Source organism: Mesocricetus auratus, unplaced genomic scaffold (assembly GCF_017639785.1).
Source record: "Mesocricetus auratus isolate SY011 unplaced genomic scaffold, BCM_Maur_2.0 Super-Scaffold_100042, whole genome shotgun sequence".
NCBI lineage: Eukaryota > Metazoa > Chordata > Mammalia > Rodentia > Cricetidae > Mesocricetus > Mesocricetus auratus.
Genome location: NW_024429219.1, coordinates 2,560 through 23,562, shown reverse-complemented (window position 1 = coordinate 23,562; position 21,003 = coordinate 2,560). Strand labels below are relative to the sequence as shown.

Below are 21,003 nucleotides of genomic sequence, written 5' to 3'. Positions count from 1 at the left end.
CATGATACAGAAAAACTGTAGGTAAGCTTTTATCAGCCTCAACATCTGGGTTATAGGATTGGAAATGTTTAATGATTTTTGTTAATTTTTATTTTGTTATCCAGTGTGTCTTTAGATATGTGCATGTTCTTAGAATGGTAAATCCTTTAGTCTTCATGTATTTATTTCTAACAGAAATTATAGAATGTTGTTAAAAAACTCACCTTGATTCTGGGAAGGGATTTGTCTTAACTGCTTGACCCTGTCTTTATCCCTCTCAATATTTTAGACCTTGGTTTCAATGAAAAGAATCTGTTTCATCTATTTCATTCAATTATGTTGGCAGAGATCACAGCATTGTAGTTTCAGATTTTGAAAGTTTTGTATGAGGTATTAAAATGTCCTGTATATGTGGCAAATCCACATACTGAAGTTTATTTGCTAGTTCATGTATTCCTGGGCTGAACCAAGGACATGTGTACTTTACCACAGATGCACCCAGGGGTAAAGGGGCCTCAGAGGTCCTCCACCCACACCCAGGCTGTTCTTGTTCCTCAGGGGTTCTGCAGCATTCTTTTTTTTGTAAGTTTGTAGTATTAAACTAATTTGGAAGATGAAGTTGGCTTTGCCATGCAACTCTTAATGTGCTGGCTAACTGGCATTTGAAGCTGGTATGTTTTTTGAATAATTTGCCTTATCTTATTCTCAAATTCCTGCCGTCCCCGCACCTGTAACTGGCATTAATCCTTCACTCCTCCTGTCTCCTTTCCCCCTGCCTCTTCCGTCCCCTACTTCCTTCTGTCGTTTCCTCCTAAGCTTCCCTGGGTCGTTTCCCTCTCTGGCCCCTTGTCCTCTGCCTTCTTTCCCCCCCCTCCTCATGTCCTTCCCTTCCCTGTCCTCTGCTCAGGTACATTTGATGAAGTAACACAGAGTTCGTATGTTCATCTGTGCTGTCTTCCCCAATTAATGCTAGTGTAAAAGCAGCCATTGTAGAACTTGTTCCACCTGACACCCCAAATAAAATCAATACAAAGAGGAGCTTGTGCTGCTGCATGTGAATTTGACTATTTTTGATTTTTGTAATTTGATTATATTTTTCTTCATAGAAGACATGCCAAGACAGTGAAGGAGGGAAATATGTGAATTGTGAGTATGTAAACAGAAGACACAACCAGAAAGGTTACAAGACAAGTAGAATGCCCTGAAACATTCCTCTGCAGTGACCTCTTTGAAGATCTCAGTATTGAGAAAGAGATATGATCCCAAAAAGGTAAGTAAACACAAAGTGGGTTGGGGTCGAGGTCGGGGTTGGGGTCGGGGTCTGCGACGGGGTCAGGGTAAGGGTCAGGGTGGTTAGGGTCAGGGTCATGGTTAGGGGGTTAGGGTTGGGATTGGATTCGGGTTCAGGTTAGGGGTCAGGGTTAGGGGGTTTAGGGTTTGAGTTCAGGTTCAGGTTAGGGATTCAGGGTTAGGAGTAGGGGTGAGGGTGAGGGGTTAGGGTTACAGATTCAGGGTTAGGGTTAGGGTTTAGGGTTAGCTTTAGGGTTTAGGGTTAGGGTTAGAGGGTTAGGGTTAGGGGTTAGGGTTAGAGGGTTAGGGGTTAGAGGGTTAGAGGGTTAGGGGTTAGAGGTTAGGGTTAGGATTAGGGGTTAGGGGTTAGGGTTAGGTTTAGGGTTTAGGGTTAGAGGGTTAGGGTTAGAGGGTTAGGGTTTAGGGTTTAGGGTTAGGGTTAGGATTAGGATTGACCTTCAAAATCATGAACTTTCTTTGAAGGGAATGATCCCACCAGTCATGCCATTCCATCATCCCACCCACCTCTGTCTGATGGCATCCCTGTGTCCCAGACCTTTTAATTACTCACTTGAGTTCATTGTTTAAACATCCTAGCAATTTGTTGGCCTATTGTTTTGAATGGATGGCCAAAATCCACCCATGAGTGTGAATGCTCATCATAGTATTTTCTGAGACTATTGGCTATTTTCAACAGCTCTTTCACCTGGGCCTCCCAGTTTTGACCAGTTTCTTTGTTATTAAAAGCACAAACTGGCTCCTTGCACTTTTTAATTATGCTTTTAAGGGCTTTGTTCTTTGTGTTTCTAGTATAATCACCAAGGTCTCCATCCCCTAGATCTTCCTTCCGTGTAAACAGCACAATCATATATCTCATAATTTTTTCTTGAAACATGGCCTCCAGTTGCTCCACTGCTGCCTCATCATCTTGGGTGAACTGCCCCAGCTGAAGCACCAGAACAAAAACCTTCATTCCTTCTTCACAGAGAGACAAGCAGTATTTGACCTCCTCCTTTAACCTGGAAGGATCCTTTTGAATACCAGGCATCTGGCTGAATGATGGAGTGTCCACAACCACAATATCCTGCCCGTCCACTGTCATCCTGTCACTCTGGCTTCTACTGGTGATGGGCTGAGCTCCTAGTTGAGACAGGAAGGCAGGTTTCCCCAAGATCGTGTTTCCAGTTGCACTCTTCCAGTCCCAATCCTTCCTAGGAGTATGATGTTTAGGAGTTCTGTTGCAGAGGAAAAATGGGATGGACTCATGACTGTGGGATGATGCAGAACTCATCTTTCCAAGTTATTCACAGCACTAGTTTTATCACTAAGCTCGCCAGGCACCACCCAACAGGTCTACCCCACACAGGAGACTGGCTTGCCCAGTTTATGTGGTCTATGTACTCAGCAGAGGGACTTGGACAATCCTCTGCCCATTGCTCATCATGAACATAGCATACCTCCTGTCCCTGAATCAACTCTGCTCCCTTTTCCAGGACCTCTCCTTAATCACTGTTACCTATGAGAAACAGTGGCCTTATCTTTGCCTCTTATCTTTGCTGGATCTAGTCCACACATTTCATTTCTATCTTCTGTTCCTAGTGTAACTAAGTCTCCCTATTGTTAACTCCTAATACCCATAGCAAAAATGTCTTTGAAGTATTTGAAAATCTACTCTATACAATTAGATTTTCAGGGTGGGGGAAATCGCAGTTTCTATCAACATATTACCAGTTGTGTTGGTTATCTCATACTAAAATTCATTAAAAGCCTGATTAATCTTACTGTGTCTTTCAATAATGAGCCAAAGGAACTTCCTGATTAAAATAAATGCCACTAATACTGTTCTTTGTGGTGTCAGTGATAGAAGAGAAGGTTCCATGTAAATAGTACTTGTAGGTGCAAAGATCTGATTATATTTACTTTCAGGTGTTCCTGATGCCTTTCTACTTTGCACTGTGTCCCTCCTCAATGGTTCTCCATCATGAACGAACCCCTTATCAAGTCACTAGTGTCTACTTCAAACCAAAGAGGGAGGAAAGCCCATCTTGGTCTCCCTTCCAGGACAACTAGTGAGCCACTCATGCTAAACTCGGTCTCATAGCTATGCTTAAAGGGTGAAAATAAATCAATGATCTGAACCAACATATGCATGCGTGCATCACATACACACATTTAAGCACACACTCACACACGCATGCTCCAGCACTCATGTCATGTGTTCCAATCCCTACTTCTGTATTTAGGAAAGACTCAGTTGCCAAGTCTCTCTGAAATCTGATCCAACCTTTCTGCCATTTGAAGCCCTGTTTCCATCAGGACCGTTCTCATCTCCTGCTAAGAGGCATGCTCCTCTATATGCACAGAGAGGCCAGAGGACAAGCACTACTGTCATTCCTCAGCCACAGTCTACCCCTGGTTTTAGAGACAGAGTCTCTCACTAACCTGGAACATGATTAGTAAGAAAAGCTGGCCAGCAAGTCTTAGAGATCCACCATGCCTGGCTTTTTTGACATGAGTTCTGGGGACCAAACTCAGATTTTCATGCTAGTTAAGCAAGTAAATCATCTTCTAAACTCTACTTACACATTCTTATTGTTTCCCATATCCAGATCAGGGAAGAATAAATAATCCAGAGAAAGTTCTGAGGTAAGAGAACAGAAAAGCCAACAAGTGAACAGAAGCAACAGCAGACTGAAACAGCAAGAAGACTGGGAGAGGTCTCCATGGTGGAGAGGTGGGATAGGGGTCAGGAAGGAATTAAAAACCAGCCATGAGAGTATACATTAAAAAACACACAACTTTAGGAAAATTTAAAGAAGAGACCAAAGTATGGTTTTTGAGACAGGGTCTTATTTAAACCAGGTTGGCCTTGAACTCACTACTTAGCCAATAAACTTGAACTTCTGGTCCTCCTGACTCTACTTCCCAAGTGTTGGGACTACAGGAAAATACCACCACGCCCAGCTGATGACCTGCTGGGGATCAGATACCCTAGTGCATGCTGGGTAAACACTGTACTGAGCTACATCCCCAACATGGTCCTTTGCTCACCCTCTGCCCTTCCTTCAGAGAGTTCTAGATCATGCCTTACATCCCAAGCTCTGGATACAAAGCCATTTCCTATGCTTAGCCTTACCTTTCTCCCTGAAAATACAAGGCTTGTTGCCGTTGCACTGCACCATGCTCTCAACTTGGCCCAGGAGTTTGTTCACCTGCCTCCACTCCTCCTCCACAATCACCCGATAGTTGAAAGCAGTATATCTTTTTTCAAATTTCAAGACGAGCTCCTGGAGATTGCTGTTTTTACTTATAAATTCATCTAGAGCCTGATCCTCTAAATCTTCTTTCCTGGTAAAGAGAATAATTGGGAACTTGGTGAATTTTTCTCCAAAAATATTTTTGACAGGGTTGAACATATTGTCATCACTCTTTATCAAAGAGTTCAGTGGTGTCACCAGCAGGAAGGCATGGGGGCCCAGAGAGACGTGCTCCTTGACTTCAGATGCATCAGGCTTCCACGATGAGATCTCTGGAGAATCAATGACCAGAACTTTCTTCCCATTCCAGATCCTGCTGCGGGATGAAAAGACCTTGGTGACCTGCTGCTCACTGTACTGAGTCTTAAAGGGCCGCTTCCCCAGAATGCTGTTCCCTGCTGCACTTTTCCCAACACCACACTTCCCCATGAGGAGGACCCTCAGTTCCGGCATCTCTACATCCTGATGTGGTCCTGGAATCTGAGGCTGTCTCTTCTTTGGACATGTGAGACAAGAAAAATAAAAATGGATCCAGGGTCTCCTCCTGCAGTTGGATACAGATGTGAACTGCTCTAGAAAGCCCCATCCCTCTGATTGAGCAGGCCTCTATTCTCAGGCAGAACCCAGACACCCAAGTAGAAACCATGGGAAGAAGGAAAGAACTAGAAGGAATACAGGAAGCCTAGGTTTTCCAGAAGAATGACTATGCTAAATTGAACTTCTACTGGAACTCATTCTTCAAAAGTGAGTATTATAGTATGAGGTCATGGACTAAGGCAAGGGCTGTGACAATCTGATTATAAAATGCCCCTTAGCCTAATACTCACATAATAAAATATGTGAGTATATTTTTTTAACATGTGTGAAACTCAAAAGCATGCTTAATGGAAGAAGCCAGACACAAAACTGACATCTGTATGGCTCATTATCTGAAGTTCAGAACAGGACAAATTATCTATGTTTATAGGAGTCTGGGGAGTAGTTGTCTATGGGAGGAGGCTGTAAGAACTGTTGTTCTTCACAGAGGAGAGGATATTATTTTTGCATTAACTTTCCAATTAACACACAAAATAAATTTTTGACCATTTGTGTTTATTGTTGCATTATTTACAATAAAATAATTAGCCTGGAAACCATCAACAATTAAAAAGAAAATGTGATAAGGGGTCTAGTGTGACATCTCAGATGCTAAACAACTTGCCTTGAAAGAATGAGGGTTCTAGCTCAATGTCCAGAACCCATGAAAAAATTAAAAATCCAAGCATGGTGGTGTACTCTTGGAATCCCAGCACTATGGGAGCAGAGTCAGGAAGATCCCTAGAGCACAGGTAGTCTTGTCTACAGGGTGAGTTCCAGGCCAAGACTGGATCTTGTCTCATTAAAAAAAGTGCATGGTGCTGGGCGGTGGTGGCGCACACCTTTAATCTCAATACTCGGGAGGCAGAGGCAAGCGGATCTCTGTGAGTTTGAGGCTGGGCTGGACCGACAGCCTCAAAACAATACAGAGAAACCCTGTCTCGTAAAACCAAAAAAACAGTGCATGGTGCCTAAGGTGATACACAAGGTTGTCCTCTGTCCTCCACATTTACACAATACACAAACATGTTCACACTTATCTGCAAGCACCTATGCACATTTACACAAATGAGAACACTCACCCTCAAAAATAGTGTGTGTGTGTGTGTGTGTGTGTGTGTGTGTGTGTGTGTGTATGTCTTATTTGACTATAAAGAAGAATAAAATCATTTCTGGAGAGAACTAGAAAACAAAAAAAATGAGTCCTTGCTATGTCACTTTGGACAAAAATGTTCCTTTCTGTCTTCCAGAGCACATAGGGTAGAATATCCCAGGCTGTTGAAAAGGTGAGAGAAGATAACATCCCAGCAGTCTCTGAAAACTTGACAGGCATAGATCAGCTACAGAGGGTTCATGGTTGAGGTCAACCTGAGTCAGGCTTTGAATCCTGCTCCCTCACACCTCCTTGCCCTCACACTCTACACATAGGACAGAGCTCCTCACCCTACTGTGTGGAGGAAGTCCTGTGTATATGTCAATAAAACACTGCTGGCCAATAGGAATCTAGATATGTGGGACTAGGAGTCCAGAAGGACTCTGGGAAGGAGAAACACAGAGAGTCGAGATGTAACGCCATGGGGTAGGAAGCCCGGAAACTTCTCCGGTAAGAGACATATTTAGATTAACAATTATGGGGTAATTACTTAAGTCAGAGCTAGCCAGTAAGAAACAAGCAAGGCCATCAGCTTCATAATTAATATAGTCTCCTGTGTGTTTATTTGGGACTGATGCGGCTCTAGAACCAGGCTGGCGGGAAGGTTTCTCTCAAGAAAAAAGCTTCTCTTTACACTACTGGCCATGCATGCTGCTTATTCAGGCTTCCATACAAATATGACTGCTTCTCAAGAGCACCCTCAAACTGTCCCCACAACCACAAAAGCCAAGTGCCATGCACTTTCTTTTACTTAAAGAGTATTATAATCCTAGTCAGAATGGCTATCAGGAATACAAAATGACATCAAATGCTAGTGTGGTTATGGGGGAAATGGAACCCTTATATTCCGTTTGTGGCCAGAAAGTGGTACAAACACCTTGGAATTAAATCTGGAGGTTTCTAAAACAATAGAAATAAAACCACCCTCTACCCCACCTAATTTATTTGCTCCTGTCTCCTAGGTCTAGATATATGACAAATGGTGCCTGAAACTTGGACCTGGAGTTGTCTATGAGATAAGTGGTGATGAACCCACTCAGAAGGAGGTCAGTGAGAATACAGCGGCAGAAACCATGGATGGCTTTGCTTTTTGTTTAACTTGTGCATCTTTTTTTAATGAAAGAAGGAGAACACATACTAACATCACAACTATTAAATTTCTTGTAATTTGTTTGTGATTATAGTATTTGGTTTCCAGAAGAAGGGACTTTAGATGAAGAAGAATGGGACAGAATCTGAAAGAATATTGAAAACGCACACAGACATGGAGGAAATACCTTGTTCAATTTTGGACTGAATTTTAATTTGGACTGTTATCCAAGTGCTTAAGGATGACACAGAGGATATCAATCATGAGGAAGAGATAGATAATTCCTTAAATGAATATCAACTAGATGACCAAACTTTAAAATCTTTCTGTGTTTGTGTTTTTTGTAAAGGGAGATTTTTCCCCGTCAAGGTAAAATCAAAAGTAAAACCATGGCCTCCATTGTCTATGCTGCTGGCAACTGCCTCAGCTCCTTTACAGGAGCCTCCTTTAATCACACTCCACCAGTGACTAAAACTGACCCTGAAGCATGGGGTGAGCAATTTGATAATCAATCTGATCTTGAATTCTCTTCACTTCCTGAAGAGAACCCATGAAAAAACTAAATTTCTAACCTAGGCAAGCCTGGGCCTAGCAGGGAAAGGAAATTTGGCTCCTAAATCCACCATGGGCTCATGAGCTGGGCTTGCTATTTTCAATATAAGCAATCTATTTAAACTCTAGAAGGAGGGACGGCTTTGGATAGTCCTCTCAGATTACCTTGTGAAGCAAGAAAAGAATCTAGACTAAAAGAGGCATCTGTGTAGTGTGTGGATCTTTCACTTCCTTTGAACTCCCTTATTTTCCCCACTAAATTGTCTCCTACAGGTATTACATCACACAAGGATAAACTTTGGAAGGGATTAATGTACACCATAAGGGCCATAAAATACTGTTTTCTTACCTTACTCCTCTTGCTCAATTAGTAAATCAGGGGAGGACTGGATGTCAACAATTACATGGGTTTGATACTTGCTGTGTAGTAGTATCCTTAACTAACAGTTTTAAGAGTGTTACCGAACTCTATGGATTTCCAAATTCCATTTCCAGATCTCTGTGGAAGATAGGAAACCATTATCCAGCTGGAAAACTATGAGTTTTTCTCACATGAACTGAATTTGTGATTACAAAATTGTCTAACCTCCTCACGTTCCACAGGCAGCTACTTATTTTATTGATGGCTCATCTAATGGTACAGGAGGGATTCATGATCCAGATATTCATCAGTTTCTTAATACTTCCCTCAGCCTATGGAGTGGAACTGGCTGTTTTGATTTGCTACAGTTAATTAACAAACCCTTAACCCCTGTGATTCTCCTTATATCATAGGATTATTCCTCAACACAAGGCTGCTACCTGGGCTATGGGAATGGCAGAAATCCTACAGGAATGGCTGGAGGGGCATAACTATCTTCCTGGATGTGGCCTCCCTGATCTTTCTGCTGGTCTACAGAAAGATGGTCATTGGGTACCAGGATAGCAGATAGCCCTGGTCTTAGATGTATTAACTATAAAGGAAATAATTTAAAAGTTGAATACTTAGAACTCTGCTCAGAGCTCACAGTACAGGAAACATGGCATCAGCTTTGCAAAGGCTCGAAGGTGATGAGTCTCATTTTTAACTGTATGTATTCTGACATAAAAAATAAAATTTGTCTAACTAAAGCTTCCTTTAGACATTTTCATCATCCCTGTGGGCCCTCATAAGAGCTCTAGCACATTGGATCCCCTGGGCAGCATATGGTGGGACAGATCCCTGACATTGACATGCTATCATCCTGAGGCCCATGAGAATGCTGGGGCTTTCCAACCCATTTCCCTTGTCTTCTGAAACCCTGAGGTTAACAAAGCTAATTGAATGCTCTTGTCTTTGACAGATGGGAAACTGTCCCAGTGTCCACAGGCTTTCCCAAGTTCCCCAGCAGGTGAGGCACACCTCTCCATTTTACCCCAGACCCATCAAAATCCACACAGACCAGACGGGCCTCATGTCAAGGACATCAGGATGGGATATTAAGGCTCTACAGGCCAGAGTAGAATTTCTATGTTACCTCCCTCATGATCCAGTCCTTCTCTAGAAGACCAGTCAGTGAACTCCACCTTATTACCCTGTCTGAAAACCACTCTGTTCTTCACAGTTAAGGTAGCCCATACCTCTTCCATAACACACCCCAATACTGTGGTAAATCAACATCCTTGAGATCAAGACTTACGTGAACCCTCATTGGCAGCTGAACCTTACAGGAGAGGGTGCCATTTCCTAGACTCTTGATCACTAACCTGCCCTGTGACTCCAGTACAGGAACAGGGAGGACCGGATGGGTGGAACGGATATCACTGAAAATGTTTGTGTTTATTTTCAGCTGTGTGAGAGAGTACAGGCACACACTGGTGCCAAGGACACTCGTGGATGTCATAGGACAAATTTCTGAAGCAATGTCTACCATTACACTTGGTGCAAACAGCCTCTTGTTTCTTGTTTCTGCTACACCATGTGCTAGCTGGCCTGATATCTTCTGACCCATTCTTCTGTCTCCACTGACTGCTTCCTTCACTGTGTGTATTGCTGGGATTGCAGATGCAGGCGAGCATCCTCAGCGTTTTACTGGTGTTTTGGGCCTCAAAGCCAAGCTCGGGCAGTTCTTGATTTGCCTGCTGCTTAAGAATCAGGAAGACAAAAAGACTATCTCTCATAAAGTAACTCCCTGCATTCTCACTGCTTGGTGAAATAAAATGTGATAAATCAGCTTGTCTGGTTTAGGACAAGAATGTTCATTTTGTGTATTTGCTTCTGCCTTTTCCATGAGTGACACCTGACCCTTATCATTTGCTGCCACTCACACACTGCCTGCCCGTCTCCCATGGCCTCTGCATCTACACTGTGGAAAATTAGCAGAATTTTCCTTTATGGAGAAGAAATATATGTTCATTCTCAATATGTCCACTGCTGTGTGCTCTGCAGACTGACAGCCACATCTCTTCTTGTCCATCACAAGTCCCTCCCCTCCCCTGTCTTTTCCTAGGCTGTTGTCAGTCTCTTCTCCTGTCTGGTCTGTGATTCATGTGAGTGTCTGTATCTCATGCTGTCTGTCTCACCTCTGGGCATTTGGGCATTTTTTCTTATCCCTGAGTGGGACATGTGCATCCTGTAGTCTGTCTGATTTTTCAGAAACTGATTCACAACCTTCCCTGTTAATGTTGCTGAGTTTGGTTGTGGCAGCCACATTGCACACATTCAAGTGACACAGTAAGAATCAAGTCAGACTCTAACTGAAATCCTTCAAAATAGAACAGACACCCCATATGGTCTTATCTTTGAGAAGTTCTTTTGAGAGGACATGGTGGTATTTTGTGGAAACATGAACTTAGATATAGAAGTGCAATTCTGTGTTGGTTTTGGAGAGACTTCCAGCAGTCAATACTAGTTTATGTCCAAAGCATGGGATAGCAGCATCACACATAGGGTTCCAGGAAGGGAGGCTTATTAATTTGTTAGGAATGATCTCCCCCAACTCCACACTGGCTGAGAAATCTAAGAGATAACACAGACAAAAGGAGCCATTGGGGAGAGTTAGCTGTAACGCAAATGTGTGACTGTGGGCAGGTCATGTGACTTTAAAGTGGCCTGTAAATAACAGCATAGGGAACACAAGAAAAAAAGGTCATGGAAAAATCCTGAACATGATGAGTGTCTGCAGAGGAGAGTCACAGTGGGGAAGTTCAGGTTCATTGAAACTGACACTGTATCCTTCACATTCAGATCTTGAACAATTAGTGCAAACAGTACTCCATGACTTGATGAATTTCCTAAGAACCAGGATGTAGCTTACAGTGACAAGAACAGTACATAAGAGATGACTTTGAGAGGGCTGCTCTTCTCTGGGTGCAAGGGAATAAGGGGGAGAAAAAAAACGGGGCAGGGAAGAAGAGGGGGATGAGGAGGCGGACAAGCAGAACAGGAAAGAGAAAGAGAGAGGGGATAGAGGAGGGGAGAGGAGGTGCCTATAGACATTCTGATATGTGAAAAGAATTGATGGGTTCTTACAAAGAAGTCCAAGAAAAGCCATTTTCTTTGCAAAATATAATTGTGAAAGACAAAATAACAGAAGCACTATAAGTAGCACACAAACCATGCCATGTCTTAAATTCAAAATGGCCAGCCCTATGTTCTTAAGTGTGATAAAAAATTCAGTGTACCATTTATGGTGATTTGGAGGTTCTCCTGGGATACTGGGGTAAGCAAGAGCTGACTGGACCCACTCAAGAGTTAAACCTGGCCATATATAGCTTAGCAGAAAAAGTGTACCAGTGATGAACAGGAGTGCCAAGAGGTACCTATGAGGATTATCTTACTCTTTGTTGTAAAAAGAAATGATTACAGAACAACTTGGATGTCCCTGAATAAAAAAAAAACTAGCTGTTGCAACATGACATTTATGTAGAAATTTAACATGTAAAAACAGGACTGAGAATTTTCTAAATATCTAAATGCATATGCAAATACTCAGACACAAAAACAACAAAATACTTATTGCTGTGAAGGCTAGAATGGAGAATGAGACAGGAGATTGAGAGAAAAAAAAATCAACAATCATGAATTACATCTGTATTGTTTTAATTTTTAATCTGGTGGTGAAACTATAGTAGAACAGCAAATCATTTATGTTTCCTCATTGCAAATGGTAGCTACTTGTTTTCACTCTATGTTTTTTAAATTTATTTTTATGATTTATCTTTTTTAATTCTACATTTTTTATGTACAAATGAAAGTCCAAATATGTTCTAAAATGATAAGCTTTTAAAAACCACCTTCTAACATGAGCTAAGCATTCACGAAGGGATGACTAGAGTCACAGGCTAAGCCCTCCCTACAGAATGCTGCCCTTTTCATCACAGCCAAACCAGTGACACAGCATTACACCACTTTGAACAGGATATTTATGCCACGGTTGCTCCAGTCTCTGGTTGAATGTACTAAAATAATAAAAACCATGATTATCTGGTAGAGCAGAACCTCAAACCCAAGCAGGGAAGATGCTTGGTCAAATCTTCCATGGGAATTGTATCTTGTCATGAGTGTTGACTCTTTCCATCATGGTATCACTGTCTCTTTCCCACTCCTCCAGGTGTGGGGAGGAAGGCGTGTCAGTCCTCCTGTCCTCCTTCCTCTCAGTTCTTGAGGAGTTGCCATCCTCCATTCCATCCACCCAGGGAGAGCATGTTTTATTTGCCTGTTTTCCTCAAGAACATTTCCCCATGCTGGAACTGCCTGGTGCTTTGAACAAACCAATTTTATTTACAGCCCAGCAATTATTTCCTCTATCCTGGAAGGTTCACATCTACTTTGGTTCAGTTTTTAAAGTCCAGTTCTTGCTCATAGAAGAATGCTTCCCATATTTATACTTCTATCTTGGTGGAGATTATCAGTTCACCTGTAGTAAAACCTCTGCTTTCCCATGAGCGAGGAAAGTCAATGGCACACTGTACTGGGATGACTCTGCCTCACTCCATCCAGTTACTTAGGTGTTTGAAAGTAAAACATAGGTGGGAGAGTTAGCTATGGAAATGGTCATGCCAGGAGAGTTATCCTGAATTACCTGAGTCAAAGTGTATTACCAGTTCCCACCAGACCTGACTTTACTTCCTTTCCTGTTTTGCTTCCAGAAAAGAATGGAAGGCCTTAAGAAGTGCACATATGGAACTATAGCCAAAGACAAGAAAACTCCAAGGTCCTAAATTAATTAAGAATGTGAGTCACTGTTCCTTATCCCACCTGTTTTGGGCCAAAATAGGGTCAGACAACCAGTTAAGATCAAGAACAAACAGGCCACTGCTGTTTGTTCCCCATGTCTCCTAATCTCTTGTGTCCAAGCCTCTGTTGTTTTCATGTAGACAAATGTACATATGCAGACACATGTGCCCACATGTGTGTACCCCACCTGTGCACACACGCACACAGAGACACACACACATGCTTGCAAACACACACATGCTTACATGAATGCAGGCGCGCATGCACACACACAAACACATACTCCATTATGACACTCTACTCCACACAATGAGGGGAAATGTGACTCCAACATGCAACAAGAGTTCAAAGGGCCTGGAACTCAACAGTGACATAGTTTCTCTTTCTCCCATTATCTCTTCTCAACTGTACAAAAAAAAAAGAAAGAAAAAAGGAAAGAACCCCTAAAGTTACTATTTCTTACAAAACATCCCAGAACACCAAGGGAGACACAGATTAAAAGGAGTAAAACAGATTTTAATAGATTTTTTTTCTGTGATCCTGAGAATTGAGCCCTGAGCTCACACCTGCTGGATGGACACTCCACTACCCTCAGCTTCCCCCAAATGACAGATTCTTAGGAGTCTATAGTGCACTTAGTATTCATTTGGACTCACAAGCCAGTACCATATCCTCAGTCCTTCTATGCTGGAGATTTGAGCTCTTGGCTTCCTGGGGTTCCTCCAGCACACCTGGCAAATAGATGGCCTTTCTAGTATGTCTACCTCTAAGTGATCCTAACCATCTTCTCTTCCACCCTTTTTCAGCAGCCCACTCCATATCATTTCCCAGACTTAACTGGCACCATCACTCATCTCATTTCCCAGTGCCCACTTTGCATCCTAGGCTACCCAGCTGGCTCTTAGTGTGAGTGGCTGCAGCTCTTCCACCAGAAATAACCTCTGGGGGACATATGCTGAGCACATTTACACAGTGTGTCTGGAACACTGTGGGTAAAAGCTGTGACTCTATTTTGTCATTCATGACTTCTCATCTCTGCCGTCTTCTAAACTCACACTTATTTCACAAACAGTTTACCCGGGATCTGCCCTGAGCATTCTCCAGGGGCGAGAACAGGGAACTTCTCTTCAGAAATGACATAATTGTTGTGGTCCAGATGGAACAGAGCCTCTCCCTCCAGTGGCAATCCCACCCCGTGTCTGTGTGTTCTAGGATGGGTTCCCAACAGGGACTTAGTAAAAGACAAGAACCACCTAAAATTATAGGCAAACAGTTGGGAACATTTGAGTGACACCCATTTTCTGGGAATGAGGAGATATCTTCATGGACCACGAAATAACAGTCTGAAGAATTGATAACTGACGCACAAACTTTCTCTCATCCACAGGGAACCGGGAAGCCTACCAGTTGAGGATACTCCTGGTGGGCAAATCTGGCTGTGGGAAAAGTGCCACAGGGAACAGCATCCTCTGCTGACAAGCGTTCGAGTCCAGACTTGGAGCCCAGTCAGTGACCAGGACCAGCCAGGCAGAGATGGGCACATGGAAGGGAAGGAGTTTCCTAGTGGTAGACACGCCACCCATCTTTGAGTCAAAGGCCCAGAACCAAGAAAAGGACATTGGAGACTGCTACCTGCTGTGTGTGCCAGGACCCCATGTACGTAACCCAGCCGGGATGCTTCACAGCCCAGGATACCACTGCCATGAGGAGGGTGAAGGAGACCTTTGGGGCGGGAGTCATGAGGCACATGATCGTCCTCTTCACCCATAAGGAAGACCTGGCAAATGAGACCTTGCATGAGTTTGTGACCCACACTGACAACCACAGCCTGCACAGCCTGGTCCAGGAGTGTGGGAGGAGGTACTGTGCCTTTAATAACAGGGCTTCTGGGGAAGAGCAGCAGGGACAGCTGGCAGAGCTCATGGTCCTGGTGAGGGGCCTGGAGCAGGAGTGTAATGGCTCCTTCTACAGCAATGACCTCTTCCTTCATGCCTCTGTGTTCCTTAGTAGTGACAGCAGTGAGCGCCAGGAAGCCTACAGGTGCTACCTGGCCAAGGTGAAGCAGGAGTTGGAGAGGCAGAAGCAGGACCTGAAGGAGCTCGAGGGCAGCTGGGTGGCTAAGGTGCTTTGCAGAGTCAACATGTGCATGGGATCCAACATCACAGCAACCACCCTTCTTATTGCCTGTGGTTTGATATTTATCATCATTTTAATTAACTTGTGTATTGGCCAGGGGCACTGAGTCTTTTCAGGGGATTACCACCATCAGCCCCTCCCCCAGTGTTCACCATCTCTGTCCATGCTGGACACCTCAGTTCCACTTTCATTGATTCCCTCAAGTCAAACACACCAGTTTTCTTCTAAATAATATATGTAAATTTCCAGCAGCTTTGAGATTTATAGCAGGTGACACTAGTGTTCAGATGTCAATCCACTGGAGGAATGGTTATCTGATGGAGGTTAATTGTTGGGGGATGTCCTTCTGTATGTATGCTTTTCTTATTGGTTGATATATAAAACCCTGTTTGGCCAGTGCAGGCAGGAAGATAGGCAGGATTATTAGATATGAGGGGAACTCTGGGAAAGGTAGGCAGAGAGAGACTGCAAGCAGACATAGGGAAGAACAGATGCTCCAGACATTCTCTGGTAAGATAAGGCCATGTATAAATACATAGATTAGTAGTTAGGGTTAATAATTAAGAGAGAGCTAGCCAATAAAAAGCCCTAGCCATCAGCCAATAGTTGTATAACTAATACTGTGTCTGTGTGTTTATTTGGGGCTGAAGCTGCAGCAGAACATGACAGGACAAGAGAAACTCTGGAAACGGTTAATCCTGTGCAGACAAGGCCTGCAGGACCATTGACTGTGGAAAGTTGATTGCTTTTGCTAAAGCAGCTTGATGTCTCCCTAGTACCTCCATTATAGTGTGTGTGTGATGTACATACGTTAATTTCATGATTGCATCTCAATTTTATGGATACATATATATGTGTGTAGATAGATGACTTTTAATTTAGCTGTATACTTTGATATATAGAATATATACTAGGGCATGCTTCATAACTAGATCTATTTGTCCCATGAGGACTGTAGATGCTTAAAAACCTGCTTTGTTCCTTTTGACTCAGATTAATCACACACGATTATCTCACTTTTTCCTCAAAGCAGATTCAAACCAGACTAAGTAGAACATAAGCTTAAAATGTTACAGCTTGCTCAAGATCAGAGTCATAGATGTCCAACCAAGGTTACTAAGAAAAGCATGCCAATTCTTCACTTGCCTGTCTTGTTAACAAGAGACCTAGAAGAAGTTAGAAGTAAGACATGCAAATTAAAATAGAAGCAAGAGAATAAAGAGGCTGTGAAAGTCAAGTCTCCTGAATAAGTGGGAGTTCAAGGACCCCAGTCTGACAGCTGGGGAACCAGCATAGAACCTAACCAAGCCCCCTGAACATGGATTTCAGTTAGGAGTTCAGGGCAGTCTATGGAACCTCTAACAGTGGAATCATAAATGGACTTTGAGAACCCATGGAGGGTTACTCTCTCAGGCTAGATACATGGGGAAGGGCCTAGGCCCTGCCCCAAATGATGTAACAGATTTTGATGATCCCCATGGAAGCCCATATTTTCCCTGGGATGTGGATGGAGGCGGGGAGCAGGGAGAGGGGTTTAGTGGGGACATGAGAAGATTGGAGGGAGAGGAAACTGGGATTGATATGTAAAATAAGATTGTTTCATATATACATATACGTATTATCTATCTATCTATCTATCTATCTATCTATCTATCTATCTATCTATATCAAAGTAAGGTCTCCATCATCTCTGTAACCCCAAGAAAGAAAAAGGTCAGTGTGTGTGAAGCATGGGGTTCTGAAGGTATAGAAGAGAATGAAGTCAAGAGGTTTGGGCATGAGTGGGGAACTGAGTGAAGAGGTTATAGGAGCAGTATGGGTCTCACCCCATGGAACACAATGTCAGCAGTAAAGAAACACAGGAACCAGAATGTCTAGGATCAGTATGAAAAGGGCCAGAAGGTGGGTATCTTGGGCTTGGAAATCGGTAGAGTGGGCAGCATAGCCACTCAACAACACATGCAGGCAAAAGCAGCTATGATCAAGAGACTATGTGTTCATAAAATTTGATGAGCACTAAATTTTGAATTACACATAATTTTCATTTATGAAGCTATAACATCATTCTCCTAAATTCTTCAGCCATTAAAAAATAATTATAGCCGGGCGGTGGTGGCGCACGCCTTTAATCCCAGCACTCGGGAGGCAGAGGCAGGCGGATCTCTGTGAGTTCGAGGCTGGGCTGGACCGACAGCCTCGAAAACAATACAGAGAAACCCTGTCTCGTAAAAACCAAAAAAAAAAAAAAAAATATATATATATATATATATATATATATATATATATATATATAAAAGGAGGGCCAGGCAGTGGTGGCACATGACTTTAATCCCAACACTCGGGAGGTAGAGGCAGGCCAATCTCTGTGAGTTCAAGGCCAGCCTGGTTTACAAAGCTACACAGAGAAACCCTGTCTTGAAAAACAAAAACAAACAAACAAACACCAACAACAAAAATGGTGAAAATGAGTTGAAAAATAGGCTCAGGGGCTAAGTTCACACAGTGCTGTTCTAGACAACCAGAGTTTGAATCCCAGCATCCATTCCAGGCCATTCACAACAGCCTGTGATTCTAACTCTGGGTGATCCAAGGCCCTCTTCTGGCCTCCTCAGGTACTGCACTCACATGTGCACAGTTCCATACAAACACACATCTACACACACAAATAAAAATAAAATTAATCTTTTCTAAAAATGTGAATATCAGGTTGGGAAGATGGATTTGGGGTGGTGGATAAAGTGCTTGTCAATCACGTGTCCATATCAAACCCAAGTTCAGTGGTGCACATCTGTAATTACAGAACTGGAGGGAAAGGGAGACAGGTGGACACCAGGGCCTCTCTGGCCAGTCAATCTAGTGGGAAAGGCAGCTACAGGGTCAGTGAGATAAATGCTTTGGATTTAAGCTATCCAAAAAAAAAAACAAAGAACTCTACAATGAAAATTGTAAAAGAGAGAAAGAAACTGAAGGAAACAGAAGATGAAAGGATTGATCATACTCAAGAGTTGGAATAGTTAATATGGTGAAAATGTTAATACTGACAAAACCAACCTATAGATTCACTACAATCTCTGTCAAAATTTCAGTGTCATTCTTCAAAGCAATAGAAAAAAATCTTAACATTCCCATGGAAGGAAAGAGATTCCAGATAGCTATAGAGTAATTCTGAGAAAAAGAACAACAGTTAGGGGGTATCACCAACCTGATTTGAAATTATATTGGAATGGCATAGTAACAACACCAACTATAATATCCCCACCAAAACCAAAAACATGGTATCAGCATAAAATCAGATATACAGATCAATGGAATAGAGGACCTAGACACAAACCTGTAGTTGTTGTGTTTTTTTCTTCTTTACTCTTTCGAGGATACACCAGCCAGCTCCCAAATAATTACATAGAGACTTATTCTTTCTTAAGAATATCTGGCCTTAACTTGGCTTATTTCTAGTCAGCTTTTCTTTTATTCTTTTTTTATACTTTTTTTCATTTTTATTTTATGTGCATTGGTGCTTTGCCTGCATGAATGGCTGTGTGAGAGTTTTAGATCTTGGAGTTACAGACAGATCTTTAGCTGCTATATAGGTGCTGGGAATTGAACCTGGGTCGTCTTAACTACTGAACCACCTATCCAGCCCTAGCCAGATTTTGTTAACTTAAATTATCCCATCTGCCTTTTGCTCTGGGCTTTTGTCTTTCCGTATTCTGTATACCTTCCTTTATTTATTACTTCATGGCTTGCTGTGTAGCTGGGTGGCTGGCCCTGGCTGTCCTCTCTCCTCCTTTTTCCAAATGCCTCCCTCTTCTCTTTTTCTCCTTCTATTTGTTATCACTGCCTGGCAGCCAGTACATCCCTCTCCTGCCTAGCTATTGGCCATTAGACCAATTAGGTGTTTTAGACAGGCAGTGTAATATAGCCTCACAGTTAAACAAATATAACACATCAACTGATATTCCACAACTCAAACTCACACAGGTATAACCATGTGACTTTTGACATAGGTACAAAAAATACATATTCAGAGAAAACATAGCATCTTCAACCAAAGATGCTGCAAAAGCTGGGTGTCCGTGTGTAGAAAAATAAAGTTATACCCCTGTCTTTCAATCTATAAATATCAATTCAAACTGTATCACCTTGGTTTAAGAACTGAAACTGGTGAAAGAAAAAGTAAAGAAAGTACTAAAAGATCCAGGTAAGGAGTTTCTGATAGGGCTCTACTTACTCTGGAAATGATGCCAACAATTAACAGATAGATTTTTATGAAATTCAAAAGCTCTGTACAGTATTAGAAGCAACTAACTGAGTGGAGACAGTCTGCAGAGTGAAGAAAAAACCATTGTAGCCATTCACTTGTGAAACTAAAAATAAGCCATGTAACCCAGCTATAGCATATAGAATGACAATATGCCTGAATTTCCCAGTTTTGGTTCAGTGTTTCCATACTGTCCTCTTGTTCTTCCTTTGGGAATGGAAACGTTTACTATGTCACAGTATGGTGGAAGTACACAACTTGCTATGTACATGCATATTCATCCAAAACTCCAGGTCAACACACCACAGAGATAACCACACATCAGTATCTATGGCAGCACTGAGTACTGTTAAAGACAGCTCAATTGTGGAACAACCTAAGTGGTATAAAATGGGAAAATGAAAAAAAGTGTGATTATATATGCACAATGGAACCTTTTGTGTTTATTTTTTTAATTTCAAGCATGACAACTATAGTTCCATCATTTCTACAACCTCAACTGCCTCCCTTGTCTTCCTTATTCCCTCTCAGTCTCAAGACCTCTTATCCTTCAATTATTATACATATGTGCCCACGTGTACACATAAATACTACCTGCTGAGTCCATCGAGTGAGGCCTGTATGTACATGTGTTTAGGGATGACCACATGGATTTGCACAATCTATTGAGAAGTTCATCCTTGTAGGACACTGAATCTCTCTCTCTTAGTACAATATGGGTGCCTAAACAAGACCTGCACACAACACGTGTGTGTGTGTGTGTGTGTGTGTGTGTGTGTGTGTGTGTATGATAAAAAGGGAATTTATTAGAATGACTTACAGGCTGTAATCCAGCTAGAACAACAATAACTGTCTTTCAATGGAAAGTCCAAGATTCCTATAGTTCTTCAGTACATAAGGCTGGATGTCTCAGCTGGTTTTCAATATATACTGCGATCCCGAAGAAGCAGGCTATAATACCAGTAAAAGAATGGACTTGCTAGGTGAGCAACAGGTTTAGCAGACATAGAGAGTGCCTCCTTTTTCCATGTCCTTTATATAGGATGCCAGCAGAATGTCTGGTCAAGATTAATGGAGGTCTTCCCACCTCAAAGATCCAGATAAGATCTAAATTAAAGTATTTAATTAAGAAATAAAAATCCCTCATGGGTGTGACCAGCAATCTGGGTTTTATCTAATTCTACATGTAGCCAAGTTGACAACCAAGAATAGTCAACATGTGCTTCAAAAGGAATGCCTAATTACAGAATTTTAGGGTCTTTGGTGGGTCAAAACACTTTTTGGAACAAAACCCTTTTTGGGACCAAATGGATTTCCTAGATACCCCTGTACATATGAAACTGTCTAGAGACCAACTTAGCAAGAAACACAGATAAATAAATTTTGGGTCCTTTAAGTTTTGATATCAAATGTCACAACCTAGCATTTACCCCAGTAACTTCGTTGTCTTTTCACACTGAAGATGCTTTTAGCTCCAGGAAACAAGCTGTGGTAACTTTGTGACTGTCTTTATGA

The 21,003-nt window shown here is 42.3% G+C and overlaps 2 pseudogenes; one reads left to right on the top strand and one right to left on the bottom strand.

The window, feature by feature from the left end:
* Positions 1-1,730: 1,730 nt before the first annotated feature.
* On the bottom strand, positions 1,731-6,130 carry LOC121135757 (annotated as a pseudogene).
* LOC101839902 lies at positions 4,935-16,840 on the top strand (annotated as a pseudogene).
* Positions 16,841-21,003: the final 4,163 nt, after the last annotated feature.